Source organism: Peromyscus californicus, unplaced genomic scaffold (assembly GCF_007827085.1).
Source record: "Peromyscus californicus insignis strain IS unplaced genomic scaffold, ASM782708v3 Scaffold_8__1_contigs__length_139910024, whole genome shotgun sequence".
NCBI classification, from domain to species: domain Eukaryota; kingdom Metazoa; phylum Chordata; class Mammalia; order Rodentia; family Cricetidae; genus Peromyscus; species Peromyscus californicus.
In genome coordinates this window covers 38,103,992-38,130,751 of record NW_026294606.1, presented here as the reverse complement: position 1 = coordinate 38,130,751, position 26,760 = coordinate 38,103,992, and positions in this window count along the sequence as shown.

Here is a 26,760-nt window from a genome sequence, read left to right as displayed (position 1 = left end):
AGTAATAGGATCAACCTTCAATCTCTGGGAGGCAACCCAGGGCCATAACAATATCATGTATTGTTTTGAGTCTCTTGGGTTCTCTAATTAACAACTCATGTGGTTTATTGTGTCTGGGACTGGGCTTTAAGTTAGATAGTCACAGCTCTTGTGTGAAGAATTGTCAGTCCAAGTGGAATAACTTCATTTAGGATATATGTGTGCATGTGTACACTTACATAGGTAAATAGAAGATACTATGATTCCTTAAGGCTTTCACCAACATCCTTAGTGTTGTTTATCCCTTTGTCTTAGATAGTGTTCTATTGCTGTGAAGAGATAAACTCCTCCAAACAAGGCCATACCTCCTAGTCCCTGTCAAGTAGCACCACCCCTTACTGACCAAACATTCAAATCTATGAGCCTATGGAGGCCATTTTCATTCAAACCATCTCACTCTTTCTTCCCTCTTCTGTATAGACTTCCTTCTCCCCACTCTATTAAAGCCTCCCTCACCATTTCTACCTCTCCTCCATCATGTCACCTTTATCCTACCAGTTCTGCCCCCCCTAAACATCACAGTATTTAAAATAAACGAAGAAACATTTCTTTAGTATGTCTGCAGTATCTTTCTCTGCACTACATCTTAGACATAGATTTGACATGGGCTAGTTTACAATCTTATCTGGAGAACTCAGCTAGCATATGTGAAATCATCAGGAGAAGATGCTAGAGCTAGAGATGAATGTCTTATAGGTAGCACTTAATTTAATCACAGAAACAATTTTTGGTGGGTGCTACCATCTGTAGCTATCCTTTTATGGATAAGGAAAGAAATTGTCACTTCACCTGATGATACTATAAAGGTAAGGAATAAAGGTCTTGGTATTCAGAAAGTGGAGCCCAAATATTGAACCTATACTGTTTCCTGACAGCTGATGTGAGATTAGAAAATAGATCATGTAATTTTAGGTTATAGCTGGACAAAGGACTTAGTACTCAGGATTTAAGCACAGCCTCAGTAGCAGAGGTGATACTGTAAGAAAGCAGAGAGGAGGCATGCATGCTACATTGTACAAATAGTGCTACTCTCTGATCAGTACAGTACTTTGATGAGGCGTGGGCAGAAACGTAGAAAGGCTTTCCTGTATAAGAGTGTCTGGGCATAGAGTTCAGAAAAATGTAGATGCTTCTCTTGTATAAGAGGTCTGGGCATTCAGCGTATAGCACACAGAGGCCTTTCCTCTGTGTCAGTCTGAGCAACGGGAAGAAGCTATCAATTAATTGATAACGGGAAGCAGCAGCATGCCAAACTCACCTGTGCATTTCTGTTCAGGAGTGTTCCATTCTGTCCTCTCATTACTGCTAGACTCAAGGGCAATTTGCTTCAAAGTGACGGCAGGTAGACATTTCAGGTCTTGTTGGTCAATTTTCTCTCCCTCCCCAAGAGAGCACATGGAAATGAGGAGCTAAGTCTCTCATCTGTCTCGCTGAGGTGACCTCACCGTATGGGCACAGTTGCTCCTGATAAAGGGAAGGATCCTCCTTCAGCTTCACTCATCCTCTTACTGTCATGGGAGGACTCTAATTGACAGGGCTGCTTTCGGAATAGGCACCCTTTTGCCATTCCAGAAACATTTCGTTCTCTAGAGAGAAGGTCAGAAATACTCTCACTAGTGAGTAGCTCTGTGCTGACAGCTCCCGATGCCAGTGGAGACCTATTAAATTAGTTTCCACCAAGCCCTGCATATTTCAACACAGAGCAGAGCGGCTGCTGCAGAGGCATGCTCTGAGCAAAACACCCCAACCACAGCCAAGCACTAACCTGGGTCCTCCCTCACTGAAGGGTCATCCTTTCCAAATGGCTCAGTTTCATTCAAACTCCATCGTTCTTCCCCTTACCATGTTAACACTGTCACTGTTCCAAATAATGGGGACATGGGAGTTGACTGCACACTGTAAGTTCTAACAGTTTATTTTCTACCCCGCATTCTGCAGACTTTAAAAATAGAATTTAAAAACAGTGACTTAATTTTTTGTGACAATAATTCATGATCCCTCTATTAAACAGCATATAAAAGTACAGTGAAGGAAGCTATAAATTGCCACCAATTTTCTGAAACTTGCCACAATTAACAATGATTTGGGAGAGAGAGGGTGCTTTGCTGCCTAAGTAGAAGGACACATTAATATCAGTAACATTATACAAAAAAAGAAAAAATGATGCGGCATTCGTTAGAAAAATAAAATGTGTACATTTACTGTCTCTCCTCTTTTGGTGGAGTACTAGAGATTGAAATCAGCACCTTGCACTTTATACACTGTAACTGTTCAACTGATGACCCCATATACTATGTAAACCCTTACATTTATTTCTTTAATTGTATGGATGTGTGGATATGTGTGTGTACTGAGGGCATGCAAGTGCAGGTGCCCAAAGAGGCCAGCAGATCCCCTGGACCCATGGGTGCTAGGAACTGAACCTGGGTCTTCTACAAGGCCAGTGTTCAATCTTAACTTCTGAGCCCTCTCTCTAGCCCTTATATGCATACATTTAAATATACATATTTAATATATATACAGATATAAAAATATATACATATATTTATTTTAGAGAGGGTCTAATTAATTTGCCAGGGCCAGCTTTGAACTCGTTTGATAGCCTAGGCTGGCCTTAAGGTTATTTCATAGCCCAGGTAGGCCTTGAAATTGTGATCCTCTTGCCTAAGCCTTTAGAACAGTTTGGATTAAAGGCCAACACCATGATCCCTGGCTTGGCTTTGTTTTGTTTGAGAGCAGGTCTTGCTACGTAGTCAAAGCTTGACTGCTACTTGTTTTGTAACCTATTCTGCCCTCAATCTTGATAAAGACCCCTGCCTCTACCTCCCACTTGCTGACATTAAAAAGTCTGTGCCACCACATCTCCTAATTCTCTTAACCAAAGAAACCAGAGGTATAGTAAAATAAACTGTTCTGAGTTACTTATCCTGGTATTGTGATAAAATACTCTGACAAAAGCAATATAAGGGATAAGAGTTTTACTTTTGCTCATGGTCTGTCACGTTCAGAAAGTTGAGGTGGCAGAATCTTGAAGCAGCTGGTCACACTGCATCCACCATCAGGAAGCAGAGAACGTGAACTCTCATGCTCAGCTAGCTTTCTCCTTATACAGTCGAGGATCCATGCCCAGGGAATGGTGGCATCCACTTCCAACCTTATCAGTGTAATCCTTGTCTCCTAGGTGATTCCAGATTTTGCCAGATTGACAACACTAACAATCACAGACGGAATATCTAAATTAAAGATTTCCTGAATCCTTTTTTAAGTTGCTATAATAAATATTATTTTAGACAGAAATGCTATGAATTCCAGGCCAGTCTGGGCTATGTCACAACACCATGTTCCACACAGCTCTCAATGTGATGTCTCTATCAAAGCCCTCCCCACAGAACTAAGGGAACTTTGTGGAAGAAAAGTGGAAAGAGTGAAAGAGTCAGAGAGGATGGAGGACACCAGGAGAACAAGGTCCTCTAAATCAACTGAGCAAAGCTCATATGAACTCACAAAGACTGCAGCAGCAAGCACAGGGCCTGCAGGGGTCTGCATCAGGTCCGCGGCATATATACTATAGTTTTCTGCTTAGTATTTTCATGGGACTCCTGTGTGTGTGAACATGTAGGTGTCTGATTCTTGTGTCTTCTTTTGGGCTCTTTTTCTTCGGTTGGTTTGCCTTGTCCAACTCAGATGTGATGGTTTTTGTTTTTATCTTATATTTTATTTTGTTGTGTTTTGTTGTTATCTCTTCAATGCCTGTTATTTTCTAGTAAGAGACAGAAAGCGAGTGGATCTGGAGGGAAGGGGAGATGAGGAGGGACTAGAAGAAGCAGAGGGAGGAGAAACTGTAATCAGAATATATGGTGATATTTTATTTGTGCTGAAATATGATTTTATTTGTATGTTAATAAATAAGGTTGCCTGGGGGAACAGAGCTAAAAGCAAGCCATTTAGCAGAAGTTCAGTGGTGGTGGCACATGCCCTTAATCTGATCACATGGCAAGCAGAGTCTCTGTGTGTTCAAGGACACAGCCCAGCGGTTACCCGAACCTTTAATCTTAGTATGAACCATAGAGACCTGGAGGTCTATATAGACAGGCAGTGAGGAGGAAATCATGTGGTTGGGTTTAAAACCAATGAGAAGCTAGAACAGAAAGACAATAAAAAGACGGGTCACACAGGAGAAGGTCTCTCTCTCTCTCAGGGGAAGGACGGCAGCGACTGATAAACTAAAGGCTTTGCTACTGCTCTGATCTTTTGGGCTTTTAACTCTGCATTTGGCTCTGTGTTTCTTATTTAATAAGACCGTTTAGAATTTCATCTACAAGAATACATGGTATGAGAAAAGAATCTATTTTGAGTAAAAAGGGAAAAAATAAACAATAAAAAGGGAATAAATAAAAGTGATAAATTAAAATAAAACCATGCTCCTAAAATCAAAACCAAAACCAAACCAATTTTAAAAAGTCATCAAAGTCCTTTTTCTTATAAAGTCTTTGTAGTATCGTGAAGTATCATGAAACTTAGATAATTAAAATCACGTTGTCTTTATAAACTCTATTGTATAATTTCAGTTAGTAGAAATTAAAGCATGTTAAATAATGGACACTTAAATTATCCTTCCTACAGTGTTTTAAATGTTCATCAATTTATAATATATTCTAAAGCAATTATTCTTACTTGCTCAGTACTGATTCTGTTGTTACAACAATGGATGGTCTCCTCTAGCATCTCAGTACCTTTGTACTTTTAAGTTTGTGATTATGAGCCTTGACTGTAACCAGCTGAGCTATCTTGCTGTCTTCAGGTTGGTACTTTTAATTTTTACTTAGGTATTGCTTAGAAGTACCTTGTCATTTCCCCCTCAACAGATGTTTGCAAAATGGCCATGTACACTGTATTCTCTGAGACTGTTCTGGTTGACAAGGTTGTTGCCTTTGTGCATTCAGTTAGAACAATCAACATTCTTGGAAAGATTGCTCAGTGAGTCTTATTCCATTTTGCCCAGTAAAGTAATTAATGTGTATTTTCTCCAACTTTAGCATCTCTATATGATTATACTCTATTAGACAGACTTAAATCTTATATGGTTTTTGAACATACCTACCCCAGAAGCGCAATTGCCTTTTGTTTGGGTTAGCTGCTTTCCAGGGACATTTATAGCACTGTCCCAAGATTTTGGCTATTGTGTTTCGCAGTATTTCTGTGTTGGTTCATAGCAAGTATTTTATCATAGTGTTTGATGGCTTTTCCAGTATCCTGGCCCTTCTTCAGTAGTCTAAAAGGGATTGCATAAGACAGAAGGCTTCAGGTGTCTTCCATCTGATCTCCTACATTCAGAGCCCAGTTGTTACCTAGGTTTCACTTTTACCAGTATCTAGAGGTCCCTCTTGCCTTTGGAGAATCAGATTTTGTTGTTGTTCCATTTTCTGCTGATTTGGAATTTAGGCCCTGTGATGCTTACCGTTTTCAGTCTCCCAGGAGAGGGATATCTGGCATGCCTGTGGGGGAATTTCATGGTTATGTCAATTGAAGTGGGAAGACCCATCCTCATTTTTTTTTCTGTTGTTTTTTCGAAATAGGGTTTCTCTATGTAGCTCTGGCTGTCCCAGAACTCACTCTGTACATCAGGCTGGCCTCGAATTCGCAGAGTTCTGCCTGCCTCTGCCTTCCCGAGTGCTGGGATCAAAGGTGTGTGCCATCACTGCTTGGCCCATCGCCATTCTTAGCAGAACCTGCACAAAGGATCCTGGACCATGTAAAATGAAGAAAAAGAACTGTGCACTAGCATGCTTTCCTGACCGTGGCTGTGATGCAGGCTTCTGCTGCCTGACTTCCCCACCTTGATGGGCCATACCTTGAAGTACTAGATAAAATAGTCCCTTCCTCTCCAAGCTGCTTTGTCTGAGTGTTTTATCAAAGCTACAGGGAAAGAAAATAAGGCACTCCTACATTTTGGTAAAGGATGCATTCCAATCATTTCCTGAGAAATTCTATAAGGTAATTTATCATTTTTCTGTATAGATTTGTCAGTGAAATCCAGTGGGTCTGATTTGTGATCATTAATATATACACAAATTCCTTTTAAAACTTTTAATTAAATCTGTAAATTCTAAACTTTTACAATGATATGGAATTGGAGTATGCAGCTCTTAAGATTATTTGCTTCTCTTTGTGCTCTCTTAGGTAAATACTAATCTCCAGACAGTGGAGAGTCCAGGCTGATTAACCAGTTTTATTGCTTTTTCTGCACTTTTCTTTCTCCATTATTTAAGAGAGCTTCAGTCCTATTCTCCACAATGTCTACAACTGGAGTTTCTAGAACAATCCCAGTGCCATTTGAATTTCTATTTTCATTGATACCTCAAGTCTGAAGATTGTTTTCTGCTTTTTGTTTCTCTCTCTCTCTCTCTCTCTCTCTCTCTCTCTCTCTCTCTCTCTCTCTCTCTCTCTCTCTCTCCCCTCTCTCTCTGATGATGATGATGATGTAAGCATGTTGGAAAGTCTTTAAATCTATCAAAAGTACTTTGTTTCATATTTTCTTTCTACAAATTATTTTTATTCTATTGTTTAAGATTCTGTGTCTTCTATATGAGAAGCTTTCTTCAGATATCTTGGAATTCTCAATTCATAAACTCGTCATTAAGATATACATGTAAGAGTGTGTGAAAGGAGCGAGAGCTGTAATGTGGAAGATAATCTTGTTATATTTGAGATTTATTTTCAGGTGTAGTTTTGGACTATTCTTTAATGAACTTAATGTCAGAATCTTTATCTTTTTCTAGCCTTGATTTAATAACTTTTAAGAAATATTCTTCTGTCTCATGCCTCAGTTTTCTCATATGAGTACATAGCAACGTAACTCTCTCTATGCCTGGGTGTTTGTGATCTGCATCTTGAGACAAGCATATAAGTTAACATTTTGATGTGAAGACTTGTCACACCTATATAAGAGATCAGTATCCAGTAGTTCTTAATATTTACTCTTCTCTTGTCATTATTCTTGGGTGTTTATATTAAGAAAATCTTTGTCACCATTGTAGTGAATTGTGGAATGGAGTGAATGGATCCATGTATGTTTAAACTTCACACCCCAAAGTCTATCATTTTTACATTCATTTACTAAGTTTCTGTTTTTCTCAGATCACCTGCAGTTATCTTACTATTTTACACAGTTTTACTGAATTGAGTCTCAGTTGAAGCCCTTTTATTCCATGTTCTTTATGATCTATTTAATAAAATCGTATTAACTAATATGACAAACCAATGCAAAAGAAGGCATTTGTGGTCACATTCTAGATGAGGAGCAGAGGCAACCAGAGGCTATAGCAGAGGAAGAATCAGTCCTACTTGAGCTATTTGCTATACCGTTCTGGCTCTGGGGGTGTTCCTTTATTATTTGTCACTTTAAAATTCTAACTCTGGAGCCAGTGAGCTACCCCAGTGGGTAAATGTGTTTGTCATATAAGCCTGCAACTTGAGTTGGATCCCTGGAAGCCACGTAAAGCTGGCAGGAGAGAAGTAATTCCTTAAAGTTGTCCTCTGAACTCCACAGGCACTTTATGGCACACATGCCCACATACATGTTACACACATATGCACATAGAGTATGAATGCTAATAATAACAGCAATAGCAACAGCCATCCTCACCCGCAGTGGTATCATTTCCCTGTGGAAGTTCACCTGTGTTGAATTTGTATTCTTAGGAACTTGGTCTGGGATGTGAGAGGCTGCTGGGGACTTTTTCTTCTCCTTTGTTTGATTTCTTTCCAGACTGTGTCCTTTCATCTTTGTAGTGTGTAGTGCTGTTTTAATCATTCTTATATTGATTATAGCTGCTTGAATTGTCAACTTTTAACAATCAATGTGACTTTTTCTCCCAGTGTGCCTGCTTAATGTGAGCAGAGTTAATTGCTCTGGTATTGCATGGCTGACCCCTCCTTATTCAGGTCAATCTGTCCTGAGTTGAAATGCTCTTTCCTCTCCTTTGAGTTGTGGTTCTGGAGGAGATAGTACTTTACTTTCAATTGCCTTTGGTTTGGACAAGAAGCCCTTGATTTTTGTGGGTGTTTAGAATGCTTTTCTCAATTCTTGGTTGTTGAGTGAATAGTGTCACTGTACATTACACTGTTAATATTCTTTGCAATCCTATTTTCTTCTTAGCCAGTGTCATCCTCTGCAAGTTCTCTGAAGCCTTTGTCCTGGGAAAGCTCTGGGGTGATTCCTAATGAAAACTGCATTGTCTGACTTTTCTTGCGAAGATCTGAAAAGAATATCCATTGCAGATAAGACGAGGCAAAGAGAAGTAGAAATTCCAACCTAGTCCAGCTTGGTGAACCAATGAGTTTATTGGGGTTACTTTCAAGAGTATGGATGACTCAAAGGCAGCACTGTATTACCAACAAGCCCACTGTAGCATGGCTAATGACTCACAAGACTGCATCCTTGGAGTACCCTGCCCAACTTGCTGGCAGTTCAACTAGAGAATCTCCAGGAATTCTGACTGTTCAGATAACCTCAGGGAAAGGGACCTGTGGATCTCATAATTTTCTGAGTTTCCTGAGAATGGTAAGTTTTGTTAGCTTCCTGAGGCACACGAACTTCCTTCTTTCTCTCAGGAAGAACTATGTCAATTCTGAGGAAACAAATTGCCCAATAGCAGCTTTGCCAGAATTTTAGCAAAAGCAACTGAAATCAAGTTACCTTAGTTAGCCTGCTTTCTCTTTGTAGAATATTAATGAATTCCTAAGATGTTCTCTCTCCATGTTTCTTCTGCAGGTGCAAGTGAGCTAGGGAAAGCTGGATAGTGAGATATTTGTCAATGAAGATATACTTTTCTTGTCTTAGACAATGGCATTAGAGTTTTGAACTTAAGATATCATGCTCCTTTCTCATTAGGAAAGCTTTCCTGGGAAAGTGTTTGCTTGTTTTTTAATAATCCACTACTTAATGAAATACTAGAGGTGATGTATTCTGCAGTCCAACTTTCCAACTTCTTTCTATTAAGAAAGATTTATTTTTATTATTTTTAATTATATGAAGGTGTGAATGTCTGCAAATGAGTGTAGATGGCGTCATACACCAGAGGCACTGGATGCTCTGGAGCTGGAGTCATAGATGGTTGTGAGCTGCCTCACTTGGGTGATGAAAACCAAACTTGTGTCTTCTGTCAGAGCACCAAGTATTCTTAACTGCTGAGCTATCTGTCCAGCCCTGTGATTCCCAGTTGCTTTGCACTGCTTTATTTTGATATTATTGCTAATTTTGAAAATCAAACAGAGGTTAGAAAGCCAAACTGAGAATAACTAGAGATCAGAGTCCTAGCTAACTATGATAGGTAGAGTGACTGTTATTTTCTGCTAGGGGAGATGGTCAATAGTTACCTTCATGCTGTTAGTTTACCCAAAAAGGGACTGAGGTTCATCGAAGTGACCTTTCTGACATTTCAATTAGGTCAGTTCACAAGTGGTTATGCTCTAAATTGTATACAGTTTTGTCTGAATTCTTATCCAAACATGGTGTAAATGTCTCCATAATAAGACATAGCCTCTAATAAGCAATCAATGTGGGTCTTCTCATTCAATGGCAAATAACACTGTTAAAATAGAGGAAAAAAATCAAAACATTTATTTCTTCAGGAAAATGTATCAGTTATGTTCTACTTACTCATAATATGGAATCTTCCCAAAATTTGTCTTTATTTCTTGTTGCTAACAATAAATAAATAAATAAATAAATAAATAAATAAATACCTTGGAGGTAGAAAGCTTCATCAGTCTCATAGTTTGGTAGATATCACCATCCCAGCAGGAGGGGCATGGCAGCACCATCTCGAGGCAGCCCTTCACCAGGTGTCTGCACTCAAGGAGCAGAGGGGAAGAGGAATACTGGAGCTGAGCCTGTCTATCCTTCCCCGGTTAGTTCAGGTCAGGACCCTCAGCCAATGAGAGAAATAGTTGTTTCAGTGAAGTGACAGCCCACAAAATGCTGTGGATATTGCTTTGTATAAATAAAATGCTGATTGGCCAGTAGCCAGGCAGGAAGTATAGGCGGGACAGGCAGAGAAGAGAATTCCGGGAAGTGGAAGGTTGAGGCAGAGAGATGCTGCCAGCCGCCACCATGAAAAGCAAGATATAAGGTACTGGTAAGCCACGAGCCATGTGGCAACTTATAGACTAATAGATATGGGTTAATTTAAGATATAAGAACTAGATAACAAGAAGCCTGCTATGGCCATACAGTTTGTAAGCAATATAAGTCTCTGAGTGTTTACTCGGTTGGGTCTACGTGCCTGAGGGACTGGTGGGTGAGAGAGCTTTGTCCTGACTGTGGGCCAGGCAGGACTGGAGAAAACTCCAGCTACAGAACTCTGCTCCCCTACATCTGGTGGGGGTGTAATAGATGATTCTTTCACAGGCAGCTGTCTCCACACCTGTTCTTCCTTTACCTGATAAAATCAATCCCAAAGACGGTGACAGCCCTGAGAAGCAAATATGAGTGAATGATGGGAGCCTGGGAAGTGGAGGGGGTTCCCCTGGGTCAAGAATTAGTGATCTCAGAAAAGCCAGGGAGAAATGGATACATTTAGCATTGTTATTATTATTATTATTATTATTATTATTATTATTATTATTATTTTGGTTTTTTTGAGACAGGGTTTCTCTGTGTAGCTTTGCGCCTTTCCTGGAACTCGCTTTGTAGACCAGGCTGGCCTCGAACTCACAGAGATCCGCCTGGTATGTACTAACTATACGAGCTTAACATCTATCTATCCAAATTAGAACTGAGATATTGACATGAGGTTTCCCTGCTGTCTGTCCTCTGGTAAAATTTAGCATGAGGTAAAACTGTGTTCAGGATACAGCTCTAGCCTGACTTTGAGCAGGTAGGTCTTGTGCATCCAGTCACAGCCTCCGAGTCCATGTGTACAATTTGTTCCATCTGGAAAACACTATTTTCTTGCAGCCATCTACTCGTTGGAGCTTACAGTCTTCTGCAATGATTCCCAAGTCTTTGGAGGAGAAGGCTGCTCATGTTCTAGTGCATGGCCCAGACTCATGCACATACTGGCACCCTAAGGATGCATATGTAATTGGAACATATGAAGTTGGGAGGGGGAAGTGGTGAGGGGAATAGAAGAGGAATTGGAGGAGAGGGAATGGGGGTGGAATTGACCAAATATATTATATGCATGTATGAAGTTCTTAAACAGTGGAAAATAGAGAATATAGCTCTAAATATATGTGTACTTTTCAGAGTACCTACATGAATGCACTAAATGTGAACCCTGTAGGCATATATTTAGACACAGTATTTCTTTACTACACTATGGGAATGAGAGAAAGACATGTGAATCAGATCATAGACACAGCAAAAGCCTTTTGAAAGCATTTGACTACATAAGTAAATGTGTCATGAAACACAGAATCACATTCCACAGGCTTGGTGAAATTGCACAAATCATAGTCAGGGTAGCGTGCCAGTCAACTATCCTACCTTTAAATGTGGAATAATTTATGAGCTAATTCATCCCAGGATGCCAAAGCTCAGGTGTCTTGAGCCCTATGTGTGCTTTCCTGAATGGAGGGACACATGATTTTTCAATCACTTTCTATCACGTCTTTTATAGCATGTTTGCCTTCATGTTCTCACTGATTATATGACATGACAGATTAGTCCATTTGGCAAGATGGTCTTCTTTTTTATATTCTGGGCACAAAACAGCTTCTCTCTGCTTTGTGAAAAACGGCCATGGCATCATCACGCTTATATGGTTACAGCATTCACCATGAGGAAATGGCACAAATAGAAGATAAAATTCTTTTTAGAATGGTCCTGCTTTGATGGTGGAGGGGCAGTTTAAAATCTTACAAGGCACTGGAATAGATAGAAAGCTGACCTCAGTGTCTGTCCCCATTTCTCACAAAACAAAAATACACCCACATACAGTAAGAACAGTAGACCTTATTATGTTACATAGTTAAAACGGCTAATGATTTTTATCTTATTGATCATATTTTTAAATTTTCTTTTTATTTATTCTTCACATCTTTCGTGTTCATGCATCTCAGTCCTATTCCTCTCCCCATCCCTTTGTATCTGCACTCTGCCCTTGTACCCTCTCTGACAAAATAAAATGAAATAAAATTTAAGAGAAAATTTTAAAAAGAAATAAAAGAAAAATCTCATCATGGAAGCTATAGTGTGACACACAATGTCACACTGCATATCCTTTTGTCCATGTATCTTTACTTGCAAGTATTCATTACAAAGAGTTATTGGTCTGGTTTGAGGCCTCTTGTTTCTGCTACACCATCAATACTGGACCCTCAATACTGGGACTTCTCTAGAATATTCTTTTGTTGCAATTCATTGTGAAGATCATGTAGCTTTGGATCAGCCAGACATGTCCCTTCATGCGGGCCTGCAGATCAGAGATAAGGTGGATGTTGGGGTGGGCCAACTCATAACACTGGTTTTGGGTCCGGATAGTTGCAAGGTTGGTCAGCCTACCAGCTTTCCCCTATTCTCACCACCAGGGTGAGCTCTCTAGCATTGCACTGGCTAGTTCAACCTATGTAGCAATGAGCAAGATAGGGAGGCTGGTTCTCCTGCTTTCATACCCTCAGGGTCGGCTTGCCCACACCTACACCACCAGGGCCAGCTCTACTATGTTGCCCAGGTGAGATGCAGGGGTCACTCTCTGTGGGGGACCTGCCCCCACTTTTCCCTTGGGTACTCTTGAGGAGAGGGATAAGAAAATATCAGGTAGAGAGAACTAGTTAATGAGAAGAAAGATAGAAACATAAGATAGCTTCAAGAGGACCTGAGCCAATACCCAAAGGCCCAGAACTTTATCCAAAAGGACTTTTTATAACAATGCCAAGGGGTGAGGCAAAAGACCTCTCCCTTGCTAGACATAGCCAAATGCAGACCCTTCCAAACACCTGGTAACTATGCCCATGGTCAAATCATCCCCTTTGCAGCCCTGCTGGGTAAAGCAAGCTTGGATTATCTGACCTTGAGTAATTTGGGCCTACACAACTCTCCTGAGTGCTGAATGTTGCAGCTGGTGAGGGGCAGAGCCTGCTCTCCCAACTGCCATGGGTGGCAAGACGGGTAGGGCATCTTTCCCTCGCCCTCATCACCACATGGCAGACAAGCGTCACATGCCCAGGTATCCCACTCTCACGACCTCGGGGCTGGCTCACTCAAGCCACAACCAACAGGGTCAGTTCTGCTGTGCTGCCCAAAGGAGCAGGGTCCCCTAGTATTGCAGCCAGTGAAGGGCAGAATCAACTTCATATAGCCCTTCCTCTAGGCCTTTGTTGTTATCAGGAGCCAGGGATATCAACACAGACCATGGCTGCAATAGGGCCATGAATCCAGACATGAACCCTGGCAGCAGCCCAGGCCCAGACATCACCATGGCCTTGGGTGGCAATCAGGTTACCCACCACAGCCCACTCCTCATCACTTTTACCTATTTAGACATAGCTCTGTCCACTGGACATAAACCATTCTTTCTCTCTCTCTCTCCCATACCACATCATTCATTTGCTCACCATAATAGTGCCCGACTGCCTGGCACCACATGTGGGTCGCCTTGTCTCACTTATTCTGTGACAGTGCGAGCAGGGCCATGCTTCTTCCTCGGCGCCTGGGGAATGCCCTGGGCATGTATGTTGAGGCCACGCATTTTTAAGATGCAGTCATTCCAGAATATCTAACCTATCATAATCATTGCCAATTGATTTTTTTTTTGTTTTGTGATAAGCCAATATTGCAGCCAAAGAACTTTGAGAAACTTGGCAGCAGTTTTGTTGACTCTTTCACCTCTGTAAACCTTGTCCACTTGTCTCCAATGCTCCTGCCATTCTTAGGCGTTCTCTGTTCCTCTGCTTAGCAGAGTAATGGTTATTGATTACAGAAGTCCAATCAAACTGGGATGTGGAACTAAACTTGATGGGGGCCAGGAGGGGAATGACAGTATCTGTCCAAGAGAAATTAGTTACTGCATAGCTCGATTTTAATCAGAGAATTTTTAATTGATTCCTTCTAATAATAACAGCTTTCAGACAACTCTGAAACGACTAAGTTGTATAAACATTCTGCTCTCAGATTTGTTTCCTCAGATGTGTTCAAGTGTAAAAAGGGGAAAGAGAGGGAGAGACAGAAAGAAAGAGAGAGAAGAGGAGGAGAAGGAAAGCAGAAGAAGAGAGAAAGAACGGGGAGGAAGGAAGGAAAAAAGAAGGAAGGATGGAGAGGAGGAAGGGAGCAGATCTTCACTCTCCTCTTTTGTGGTACCATATATGGGCACGTTCTTAAATCAGCTGTGGGATAAACTGTGTTACTTTCATCTGTGTTGTACGTCGAGTTATTTCCCCTGACACACACACACTTTTAATTTGGAACCCAGTAGAGACTTATTGGGAAGTTTCAGATATTGCACAGCATCCCTCATTCATCTTCCACCAGTGATTACATCTTAAATTAAGATAACCATGTCATGACCATCAATGGATGGTATTCACTAGGCCAACTCCAATGTTTGATTCATCTATGAAGTAAGAAGTAGGAAACGATGGAGAGGAAGAAGGGAGCAGATCTTCCATCTTCCATTCATCTTCCACCAGTGATCACATCTTATTAAGATAACCAAGTCACGACCATCACAGGATGGCATTCACTAAGCCAGCTCCCATGCTTGACTCATCTATGTTCCATGCAGAGCTTCTTGCTCAGTCACTGGATCCTGCCCAGAATTTTGCTCTGGGATGAGAGGCAAGTTGCTGTTTGCTGTTACTGTCCTGCAGTGAGATTGTTGCCGTCTTCCCTTACTGTTCTCAGCCTTCAACTTTTAATAATTATTGATCAGTTATTTTTCAAATGTTCCTTAATGTTGGATAAAGTTAGTTTCACTAATTTAAACAAATTTTTTCTGTTGTGTGGATGAAATATGTGTTTTCCTTTACATTTTCCTTAAATTAATACTTTTGCTTAATTTTTTCCAATCATTTGACTGAAATGTCTTTGAGCCAGACTTGGCCATCATGGAATTCTAAATACATTTCTTTAGTATAGATCTTATACAAATTAAATTCCACTACACACTTGCTGTGTTCACTCAACTTTGTCTTGTGGTCCATGTCTGTCTTTCAAATTGCCTGTAACTTTTGCTTCAAAGAACTGACCCAGCATTATTCACTGTGTTTCTGACTCCCTTTTAAAACATATCATTTGAAATACCTTTGTGCAATTCTTGGTCTTATCTTCCCAATCGTTATTTTTTCCTCTATACTTAAAGAAGATTGTCTTAGTCACCTCTGGGCTGCTGTAACAAAAGACCAAATTCTGGTGGCTTTGTTAATACATGTTTATTTCTCACAAGTCTGTAGGTAGGAAGTCCAATTTCAAAGTAGTTGAATTCCTGTTATGGCTTACTTTTTGACTAGTAGGTAAAGAGGAAGTAATTTCTCCAATGATATCTTACATTACCTGTAACTACCCAGACAACTTTCTAGATGTTGCTAATAATTAACAAATAATATGTGTAAATAATTGACATGTAAACACACCTGTGTTTGAGGCGCTGGAAATTCGGGTCAGCTTTTTCTTTTAACTTTCTTACATTTCATGTTCTTCATCAATAAAGTCTCCAGAGTGCTGGAAACAGTGAAGGGAAGATGTAAAGGTGTCTGGCAAACACTTGGCTTTGTAGTGCTCTGAAGGCCATTCACTATATTCTACGTTTCCTGCCATCGTTACTGACATAGTACATGATCTTGAGTTTTCCTTCTTTCTAAGCATATTCCAGCTATGTCTCCTGTTTGACAAATTTATTGACACTTCTTGGACTTCCGAATATTCATGCACCAGTTAAACTGTATTCTCAAATTTGCAAATTTCAATGCACAGATGCAGCCTTATGTCCTATCATGATGCAAGCACATCCAATCATCAGAGTAAGTCATTGATGCTGAGTCAAGCTCGGTCCTCGTCAGGAGTTAGATTTAAGAGCTCTTCTGATTCTCATCTTGTTATCTGAGTCCTTCATCACAGGGCTGGTCAAATAATCCAGGATCTCTGCTCCAGGGATTCAATGCCATATCTGCTCTACCTAAGGGGAAGACCTTTCTTTTTTTTCTTTTTTAATATTTTTATTTTATAATTAATTTAATTTTACATATCAGCCATGGATTCCCCTGTCCTCCCTCCTCCCACCCCCCAGCCTTCCCCCCCAATCTACCCCCCATTTCCACCTCCTCCAAGGCAAGGTCTCCCCTGGGGAGTCAGCTCAGCCTGGTACATTCAGTTGAGGCAGGTCCAGTCCCCTCCTCCCTACACCAAGGCTGAGCAAAGTGTCTCAGCATAGGCCCTAGGTTCCAAAAAGCCAGCTCATGCACCAAGGACAGGTCCTGGCTCCACTGCCTGGGGTCCTCCTAAACATTTCAAGCTAATCAACTGTCTCACTTATCCAGAGGGCCTGGTCCAGTTCCATGGGGGCTCCTCAGCTATTGGTTCACAGTTCATGTGTTTCCACTAGTTTGGCAATTTGTCCCTGTGCTTTTTCCAATCATGGTCTCGATATCTCTTGCTCATATAATCCTTCCTCTCTCTTGCTGATTGGACTCCAGAAATCCACAAAGTTACCTCCACTATAGACTACTGGCAATGGTCGAGAGAGTACCTGAGCTGACCTACTCTGGTGATCAGATGGCCGAACACCCTAACTGTAATGATAGAACTCTCATCCAGGGACTGATGGAAGCAGATGCAGATATCCACGGCCAAGCCCCAGGTGGAGCTCCAGGAGTTTAATCATGGAAGACCTTTCTTAGGCAAATTATTTTCATTCTAGTGTTTCCTTAGACTATGTTCCGTATAGAGAACTCAGCTCCAATCAATGTAGTTGAAGTCACTTCAAGTCAATTGAATATCACTTTATGGTCATTTCAATTCCTATCTGCCAGACAAATGCTACTGAGTGCACACTGTGCTTGACATAAAAATAAATAAATAAACAAATAGACAAATAAGCATATAAATAAATAAATAAATAGATAAAGATGCTAAAAGAGGCGACCACCTTGAGAAAAATAACTTGGCACTGCCATGCTAGTGAGCAAGGCCTTAAGGGAAGAATATGGGCAGATTCTACTTGGTTTGGGGAGCAAAGTTTAGAAGACTTAGAGATGGGCCCATCAACAAAGTAGAATTTTACCAAAAAAAAAAAAAATTGAAAGGATTGGTAGTAGCAATAGGAATTCTCAGAAAGATGTAGCATGAATTTTAACAGGTCTTATTAGTAAAAATCAAACTGATGCCAGGTATTGGGGTGAACGCTGGAAGATCAGAGAAACAGAACAAGTCACAGCCACCTCACCTTGCCAATTCCTCAGCTGATCCTGTTTCCTCAGACTGGAAGCTTCTGAGTCCTCATCCAAATGGATCTCAGCTGAACTGCTGCTCAAAAGCCTAAAAGCTTAACCAACTCTAGTTCCTAGTCCCCACGCTTTATATACCTTTCTGCTTCCTGCCATCACTCCCTGGGATTAAAGGCTCACTTCCTGGGATTAAAGGCGTGAGTCATCATGCCTGCCTGTTTCCAGTGTGGCTTTAAACTCACAGAGATCCAGACTGATGTCTGCCTTTGGAATGCTAGGATTAAAGGTGTGTGTGTGTGCCACCATTTTATGGCCTCTATATCTAGTGGCTGTTCTGTTCTCTGACCACAGATAAGTTTATTAGGGTGCACAATATTTTGGGGAACACAATATCACCACAGAAAGATATTCTCTGCTGAGATGAATGCATGCTACTTATTAGTCAATGGGGTTTTAATGGAGCCCTTGAAAACCTTAGTTTCCCAGAAGAATTCTGAGGTTACCAACAGGGCAGCATCTAAAGACAAACATAGATAAAGAGAAGTTTGAAGACTGAACATGGCTGGTGGCCTTGCTACTTTACATTTCAAAATGATCTCCTGAATTTCAAATTTCAAAGCTCTGGCTGATCTTCACCCCAATGAAAGAGTCCCCTTTCGCTGAACTTGTACTGCTATTCAGTATGTTCATATTGATTTCCCCCTTATCGCTTCTAGCATTTGCCTTCCTCTCTGAGACCTGGCCCAGTCTTCTCTCTATTGCCTAGTTCATGGGATTCCTCAGCTTCAGACTCTGTTCTTGCTGTCCATTAGCTGTATACTTTTGTCAGTTGTGAGTGCTGTCAAGTACGGATGCAATTAGAGCTGAGAAAGCACTGACAGTCCTTAAGAAGTGTGTGTAGGAGATGCTGTATTTTGGAAATGCTAGCCTAGAGCATCATGGAAATTTTGGCATCCTTATTATTTGCTATGAAACTTCCTCATGATTTTTTCTCCCTCTCTTTGGTGTCTCTAACAAAAATGGTGACCCAATGGTGCCCTTAGCAACATAACAACACAGGTTGCAGCTTAGTCGCTTCTGGAGTGACTGGGTGGACTCTGCCTTCCCCACCAAAGGGACTCCACATGAGTGAGAAAATAATCTTCTGAGTTAAAGTAGAAGGCAACCACTTTTTAAAATAATATAATAAAAGTCTCTAATCATTTCTAGATAAAAGCTGTTATCAAAGAAATATAGACACTCATGTTGCACTCAAAAAAGGAGCTTAGCATAAATGAAACAGTAGGTTACAGTGTATGTTTGTTTTGTTAAAGTGGCATTGCTGCTAACAAACCTCAATATGACCTAGGCCAAGGAATGGGGTTTTACAGAAAAAGAGGAGAAGATATGCACAGAGCAAACTGCAACTTCTGGTAGCATGGCCACACAGAAAAACAGAGAAAGCCCCCTTGAAATCACAAGTAGAGTATGAATAGAGTCTAATGAACATAACTCTTAAGTGAAGACAAAGCATAGAATGTTGACACTTCATCGTGTTTTATTCTTTGTTGTTTCTAGTGGTCTTTGTTCTTTCCAGTTAATCTGAATATTGACCTATAATTATTTTGCTTTAGCTTTTAGGACATCCTTTTCATTACATATAGTGTAGATCTATTGGAGGAACATTTTTTCAACTTGGGTATTTGAAAGTGGAATTTGCATAAATCATTAATATTTGGGGGGTATAGAATTCTGGATTAACAAGGGTTGTTTTCCTTTTTAGCTTTTTAAAATGCTTTTCTTGCAGACTGCAGAGATGGCTCAGTGGTCAAGAATATGCACTGCTCTTGCAGAAGACCAGAGTTTGGTTGCCAGTACTTACCATCACGTGTAACTCCAGATTCCAGAATCCAGCTCTCTTGGTCTCTATGAGTGCCTTCACATATGTGCATATATAAACACAGAGACTCATATCCAGACACACAATGAAAATAAATCTTTAAAAAGGCAACAATGACAAACGGCAACAAAATAAAGTTGTTTTCTATAACATTCTCATCTTTTGTGTTTCAATTAAGATATCAGTAATTATTGATCATTGTTTCACCTGTATATTATGTGTTTCTAGGTACTTTTAATAGCTTTAAAATAGTCTTGCTTTAAGCAATTTAAGGATAAAATGCATATAGACATGTTTTTCATTTTATTTATCCCATTTGGTAACTGATGGGCTTTGTAATGTCTGTTTCTATGCTTGGAAGTTTGAATCAATTAAAAATATAAATGTTTTTCTCTACCTCATTTCTCCTCTGTGTGTGTGTGTGTGTGTGTCAGAGAGAAAGAGAGAGAGAGAGAGAGAGAGAGAGAGAGAGAGAGAGAGAGAGAGAGAGAGCAGCCTAGACTTTCCTGACACTGTGTAGCCTAGCCTGGCCTCAAATTTATAGCAAATCCTACTGCCTAGTCATTATAATTGTTTGTTCATGTGTGTATCTGTGTGGTGTGTGCATGTGAGTATGGTATATGCATGTGAGTATGTGCACATGTGGAGGCTAGAGGCATTGGATTACCTGGAGCTGAGGTTATAGTGTCTTGGGTGTTGGGAAATAAACTTGGCTTCTCTGCAAGAATGATCTGTGCCCTTAACCTCTGAACCAACTCTTAAGCTCCTGGAATAAATTTTTAAGGGTTCTAATCCAAAAGATAAACAAATGAAATACTAGGTATCTCTTTGGATATTAGCCACAATTTGATTTTCATCCTACTACCCACCCCATCCACTCATTTTAACCCTCCTTATGATGGTCTGTAACTCTCTTGTGGCATCATTAGTGCTCAGCTTTCTAGCTCAAGCAATCAATTTACTCATTTGAAAGAAAATAATGAATTTTGTGAAATTCTACTGAAATGCACTTTTTATGGGTAAATAGTGAAGTTGGTTCTTTTCAAGGATCACATAAACATTGATAAAGCAATAAATTGTGTTGTCAGGAAGAACATCGAAGTTGTTCTCATGCTTTATAAAGAATGGATGCTGCATTTAAAAATTGCATTCCATCTGAGCATCATTTTTTCTTATCTTTTCCCCTAAGACGTGGACCTTTTCAAGTTCTGTTACTCTAGTGGTTTCTCCTTGGACATAAATCTTTTCAAATCTTTAGGCGCATGATGTTTTCCAAATAAATTGCCAAATGAAACAGTGTTTGTTGCACTTTAATTAAGGCTGATGACAAAAATATTCCTTTTAACTTCCTGCTTCAGGGAAGTGCATATCCCAGTGAATGTGTGTTTATCTCTCTACCCTTGAAGAGCTTCCACCATGTGATCTTACAGGAGATATTAACAAAAGTGAGATTTCTTTGATTTTAGTTTTTATTCCATGCTCTTCTGGTTTCCTTTTCTGTTGTAGAATAACATTCTGAGACAATGCAACTTAGAGTAGAAAGGTTTGTTTGCCTTATACTTGCTTCCAGGTCACAATCCATCATTTAGGGAAGCCACGGTAGGAGTTAAAGGCAGGAACCATGGAGGAGCTACTTGCTGGCTCTCTCTTTCACTTGCTCTTGCCCTCTTTCTCCCTCACAAGCTCATACTTAGCATGTTTATCCAGTTCAGGACCACCTGCCCAAGGCTTGGTGCTGCCCATAGTGGGCTGGGCCCTCCTACATCAAGACAACCCCTCATGGGCTTGGCCACAAACTAACCTATGTGATGCTTCTCCCCTCACATGACTCTATGTTACAACAATGAGACAATGAAAGGTCACCAAGATGCAAGATGAACACAAAGTTTTTCACACCTGGTTTTCTGAACTTCACAGCTGAAGTAAACAGTAGAAATGTTTACATTTGCAATATGACTTTGGCTGACACTGAAGCCAGCATCCACATGTTGGCCTCCTCTTCCTGCTTGATTGCACATCAGCAGTAGTTCTCTCTATTTATGTTCATACATATGTCAATACTGCCTTGGTGGTAACTTTAAAAAAAAATGATTTTACGATTGAAAGATCTTCTATTCACAGTCACTTGGGTTGGTTGCTTCACATTCCTACATGGTCCAACCTTCTTTCTCCTGGACTCAAAGTGATGTATTGAAAAACAAACAGGGGAAAGTTTTACCAGTTTCTTCCCAGTAGTAGTGATGGTGGCAGCCAGAGTTGTAAAAGAACTTTAAGAATTATTTCAGTTGAGTTTTATAAGAAATTGGTATGCCCTTGTAATTACTATCAATAGTAATAATACTGTCTTATATACTAATTTTGAAATTATGCAAAGTCTCTAAATTTAAAACTCCATAAGCATCAAGGATGCTCAGAGTTTTGTGAATTTTACTGTGTGCATTCCCCTGTCACTACAGGTGCTCACAAAGCAAATCAGCAGATAACCAGAAGAAAAGGCCCAGAAGGGAGTAAGGAAGCTTTGTGATTTAGCAGGAAGCTCCTAGTGGGAAGAAGCAAGACAACAGGAAGGGTTCCAATAGAGGGAGAGAAGTAAATGTCTTAGTAACTAGAGAGTTGCCTACAGGGTGGGAATTCAGAGTGTGTAGCAGGCTCCAGAATCCAGTGACAGGACACTAACTGAGTAGGGGAGGAGAGATGGATGGATAGAGCAGGTGGAGGGAAGAAGTGGCTGAATAGGTGGACTCTAGAATTTGGAATCAAATATGGTGGATGGCAGAAGCCAACAGAAACAAATGATCCCTATACACACCTTAAGAAAGTCAAATCAGCAACTTGAGTCAGTTTGGAATGTTGAGACACAGGTGTGACTGAAAGCTAAATGTAACATCCTCTACCAATGTTATCCAAAGAGAGAGAACTCTGTAGCATGAATTTTAAAAGGTCTTATTAATAAAAACAACAGAACTCTAAAAGGGAGTGCTGTTTGGAGACTCTTGTATATTAGGAGACAAGATAGGTGGTAAAAAGGGAAGATAGTATTGGGCGAAGCGAAGGTTGACCTTTTTTATTCGTGTACAAGGAGTTTAGCTATGGTCAGAGCACACAGGCAAGGTGCCCAGCCTTGGACAGTATGTTTAATTTTTTTTTTTTTGGTAAGTATGCAGTGGGTACCAAAGAATGTCCCAAATGGTGACCTAGGGCCCTGAGGGCATATTCCTCCTTTTCTGTAACCTGGAGAGAGAAGGAATGAGTTAAGTCCAGAAGATGTAGGGCTGGAGCCTGGAGGAGGCCCTGTTGAAGTTTACAAAATGACTTAGTAATGCATTCAAGAAGGAATTCATGTGAGGGGTCAAGGGTCACTTCATATAGGGGGTAGATGGGAAGAGAGAAAGAGGAATCCAAGACCATAAGAAGCTGGCCATCCTCAGAAAGGATAGAATTTTGTTGCTGGTGGTGGGGACTGTGAGTGACTGAATTGAATGTTTTTATCTAGGGTAATGGTCTTGTGAGTTGGAGTGATAGCTAATCCCAGAGAAGTAACCTGGGAGGTAGAGAGCATGACCTTGGGGGATAAAACCCTGCATCCCTAGTTGGACAGAATATTTAACAAGGTAGAGGTGTCTGCTTGACTAATTTACAGGGATGGACCACAAAGCAAAAGATCAGCTATATATTGTGTAAGCTTGGATTTAGGAACAGACAGAGAGAGTAATTCAGAGGCTAGAGCATGGTCAAATAGATGTGGGATGTCCCAGGACCCCTGGGGTAGGACAGTCAGGGAGAGTTGGGTGAAAAGATGAGTATCTTGGTCAGTCCAAATAAAGGCAAAGATATTTTGTGACTGGGGATCAAGAAGTATGGAAGAGGCATCCTTGAGGTCTAGGATAGAGAAATGGCAGGTCTCTGAGGAGAAGGTAGAAAGAGAGAGGTATAGGGGTTGGGTACTATGGGGTGAAGGGGAACCATCGCTAAGTTGGTAAGTCAAAGATCCTGAACCAAGTGTGTCCCTAAAACTGTCTCAGGACTAAGTAGGTGGCCCCAGTGTCCAGAAGAAAAGAGATAAATCATCCTGATACTGTGATGTCTATCTGCAACTCCTGGTCGGAGATAGCAGTGATCTGGCCAAGGAAGCCTGGGCCCTCTCAGTCATTCACAGCTACACCAATGAGGTCAGCTGAAGGGCCATCTAGGCTTGGTGTTCCCATGCCAAAAGGGACATGGAGGCATTCAACACTCAAAAAGACCTTGTTGATGGCACCCTGGACATGGTCCAAATGGTTTACAAGGGTTTGGACAGGCCCAGGTCCATTGACCCTCCAGACTACATTTGAAACAAGGACCTGGACGTTCTTGGGCTTTGGGACTTCAGAAAGCCTGAGATGTTGTTATGGCCAATTGAAAGGCCTTCATTAGAATCTAGTATTTTTGCTTTCAGCTTTTTCATCTCTCCTGTGGTACAACTTGAAGGCCTTGGCTAAGACTTCTGCCTGTGGGGTCAGGTGTCCTTTCTCTAGACATTTAAGTTTGACCCTAATATCAGGGAAGTTCTGGGAGAACTAGATCATAAGGAGATGTTTTCCCTCTGGGGTCTCAGGAGCCAGATTGGTGTATTGTAAGACAGCCTTTGTGAGGTAGTCTAGGAATTGAGTCAGGTTTTCATATCCTGGTGACCTCTTGGGTTTTTTCATAATTTATCACTTTAAGGGTGACCTTGTGAAGACCAGCCATTAGGTAAGCTACAAATTGATCCCTAGCAAGGATGCCTCCTTGGGTATTGCACTTCCATTCAGGGTCCTGGTCAGGAACTGCCTCATCCCTGACTGGGTGATTAGCCTATCTCTGAGGAAGGAGAAATGGAAACCAGAGAGAAAAAGAGGGGACTGTGAGGTTGAGGCTGCTATGGGAGATGCTTGTTAGTGTGATCGAAAATAGTGGAAGAATCATCTCGTTTGGGCCTCACCTCACAGCAAGGAGAAGTTGTTTTTCCTTGGCTGGTTTATGCCATGTGGTTACTGTTAATCAAGATGGGTGTGAGGTCACATGGCAAAGTCCATCCTTTCCAACTCCGACAAAATTGGCGTGGCTGCCTCGATCTCAAGGGACAGCAGTTAAGGTGGCAGCAAGTCACAGATTTCCTTTAAGATTACCTATGTATAGATTTTAACTCTCAACCCCAGTACTATGAGCTACAGCGGTTTTTTATTTTTTACTTTTTTCGTTTTCTTCTGTTTTTTTTTTTTTTTTTTTTTTTTTTTTTTTTTTTTTTTTTTTTTTTTTCTTGAGACAGGATTTCTCTGTGTAGCTTTGGTGCCTTCCTGGCTCTCACTCCTTGAACTCATGGAGATTCACCTGCCTCTGCCTCCCTAGTGCTGGGATTAAAGGCATGCACCACCATCGCCCGGCGAGCTACAGGGTTTTAACCTTACTCAATATGCTTACACATCTTGAGGTGCAGAAACTTTACACAATAGTTTTACAAATATTGAGATAAGATTTATGCATCAACAAAAGTTTTCGAGAGTTAAACCAAAAGCAAAAGAGAATGAGATGAGTAACAATTATCCCCACTGGGAGTAGTCTGTCTTTTTATTTTGTTTTGCTCTCCTTTCTCTGTCACAAGGCAGGATGCTTTCCTGGTATGAGACAGATTTTGGAGGAAACCTTTAAACAAGCATGCTTGGGTCTAGAAGGAGGGGAACCATGCCCCAAATCCAGAGCCAGCTTTTATTGAAATGGGTCAGCATAAAACAGCAATCTAATTCCATTCATATCTAAAGACACCTAAAAGATAATCTGTCAACTGAATCCAGCAAGCCGAGAACAAAAAAGGCTTAGAGATAGGAAAACTTTTGAGCTCTGGCTATAGACAGAGGGCACTGCAGGAGGGACCTAAGAGATGCTCCAGCCAGTGAAGAGTGTGTGCACACTGCAATTGGCCTACTCCTTTGCTTTCTCCCCGTCATGCTAGGTCCAGCTCCTGGTTCCCACTTTGCAACAGACTTACAGATCTATCAAATGGGAACCTAAAAGACAGTACATTTACATCATGGGTAGTGAGAGAGACCAGACAAAACCAAACAGGGCTCGGAGTGGAGAAAAGAGAAATAGAAAACGGGGAATCTCTTTCCACTTCCCCGATTACTCCCAGTATTTGTAAAGGTCCCAAATAATATTAGGATCTAAGGTACCATTAGGCAGCCCTTTGAATTCATTATCTAAGGAGTACTGAAGTCAATTTTTATTGCAAAAGAGAATAAATTTAGAGCCTTTCAGGTAGGGTGCCAAGTGTAGAGGCTGGAGGTTTTCTAGGAGGCATCCCAAGGGGGAATGCGAGGATATGGAAGACACAGTTCCTGTGGATGAGAAAGAAGGAAAATGTTACTGCAACCCGTAGTTGTGGGCATCCCCAGTACTCAGGGAGGACCAAACAAGGACCAAGCCATTCAGTGGATCATCACCACACTCAATGGGGGACAAGGGCTTAGCCTGACTAAGCCAGATGAGAGACTCAGTGCCTGGTACCAGGGCTTTCATAGATGCCAGAAGGCAAGGATAAAAACTGAGCTCTAGGAAGAGGGGTCTCATCCACAGGAAAAGACTAGAGAACAGAATCTTAAAAGCCATGAGGGCCCAAAGGGAAGGTGGGAAAAGAGGACAATAAGGGGCCCAATAGCTTAGTTTTCCCTAAGGAAACTACCAGATTGTAGCTCCAAGGAATAGGGGAGATGGAGTCAGGTGAAGAGGGCCAGCCATAGTCTTCAAGATCATGGCTGGTGGTACTTCCACCGCCAAGCACACCAGAGGGGTGCTGGTCACTCAGGGGTCACTTCCTCGGACTCAGAGAAATGTTTACGGCAACCAAAGGGGAAACTTAGCTAATTTCCGCAGGTGGATGGGTTGCTGAGTGATTGGTGAGTGCCTTAGATTAGTCTCCCTAAGTAAGGACAGAAACACACACACACACACACACACACACACACACACACACACCCCTTTTTCTAAATAATGACAAGGGTCTGAGAGTGAGAGTCACAGTGTCTGTGGTAGCCATGGTGCTCTGTGATGGTAGGATGGCATGATTTCAACTCTCCATAATCTTGACATCCCCCGCCTGCAGAATCCCTCTCTCTCTCTCTCATCTATTGGATTCCTGGGGCTCAGCCTGGTACCTGGCTGTGGATCTCTGCATCTGCCTCCATCAGTCACTGGACAAAGGCTCTATGATGACGGTTAGGGTATTCACTAGACTGGTCACCAGAGTAGACCAGTCCAGGCACCCTCTAGACCACTGGTAGCACTGCATAGGCAGACTTTTGGGAGCCCTGTGCCTGTTGTGTGAGGCCTTGGGCAGCCTTGGTGCGGTGAGGAGGGGCTTGGACCTGCCTAGGTTCAGTGTGCCGGACTCTGCTGACTCCCCATGGGAAACGTTGGTTTGGGGGATGTGGGGTTGTGGGGTGGCT